The sequence below is a fragment of the Diorhabda sublineata genome, chromosome 1 (genome assembly GCF_026230105.1).
Source record: "Diorhabda sublineata isolate icDioSubl1.1 chromosome 1, icDioSubl1.1, whole genome shotgun sequence".
NCBI lineage: Eukaryota > Metazoa > Arthropoda > Insecta > Coleoptera > Chrysomelidae > Diorhabda > Diorhabda sublineata.
The window spans coordinates 10823465-10824678 of record NC_079474.1 but is presented as its reverse complement, the minus strand read 5'-3'; positions in this window follow the sequence as shown (position 1 = coordinate 10824678).

Below are 1214 nucleotides of genomic sequence, written 5' to 3'. Positions count from 1 at the left end.
TTACAATCGATTTTAATATAAATAATCACTTTAATTCAACTTGTAACAATATTTGATAGTTTTTTATCATTTAAAATCGATTTATTTTTCTTTGTTAACATTTGATTATTTTTCATCGTTTGAAATCGATTTACTTCATATGTAATCACTTTGGATCGCTTCTAACTGATTTCCATTAGTCACAATCGTAGTTAATCGTTTCTTATCGCTTTTATCCTTTCGATCGCTTTAAACCCTTTGCATCTTTTTTGTGTCCTATGGTTCCATTTGTTGCCGATTTGTTTTTTTGCGTGCTCCAGTTCTGTATGCTTCGTTGCGCTTCGTACAATTTTGTTTATTGATTTTTTTGCGAAATTGTCTTGAATTTTTTCGTAATTTTTTTTCAATTCAATGGTATTAAACTAAACATAGCAAAAATAAAGAGTTCGTTTATTATAAGACAAAGAAATTTTTTTTCTTGAAAATATCGCGAATCACAACGAATTTTTTTAAATCTCTATAATTTTCTCATGAGATTTTGTATTTTTTTATAATTTTATTATACGGTTTTCCTCGTTTAGAGTGGTATTGGGGCGGTAATTCGCTATATGCTGGGGATGTGCATATCGAAAAAACATTTAAAAAATATTCTAGTATTTCAGGCAAAAATAAAATAAAAAAAATTTAGATTTAACTGCACATAAACGAAATTGTTGAAAAAAACTACTATTTAATCGTATTATAGAAAATTGCAGCAGCCGTTGAACAATTTTCGAATCATTACGTTGATTTTTTTCTTAACAGTGACTCGATTTGCAAAATTTTTCTCCACTTGTTGATAAAATTTTTTCTATGAATTGAAGCGCGATTTTTCAATTGTTGCTGCACGCGTTTCGCATTCTAGCAGAGATATTAACGACCCTAGAATAGAAATATATATATAAATAAATATATATTTGAGGATTTTTTCCTCCCTATTTATTCAGAATTCGATAATTATAAGAAATTGATTTATTGATTTTATGATTTATTGGAAATTATCGTTTTATACATTTATCGAATTAATTCTTTATAATAAAAACTTGATTTGACGATAGATCGTTTTATTTACATATCCCAAATCCCTAAAATCGAATTTATTTTATCCTTACGTAGTGAACTTACAGTCTCAAATTGACTCCTGTAACCAAAACCCTGTCATATATTTTTATTTCTACACGCAATTCTAATCGCCT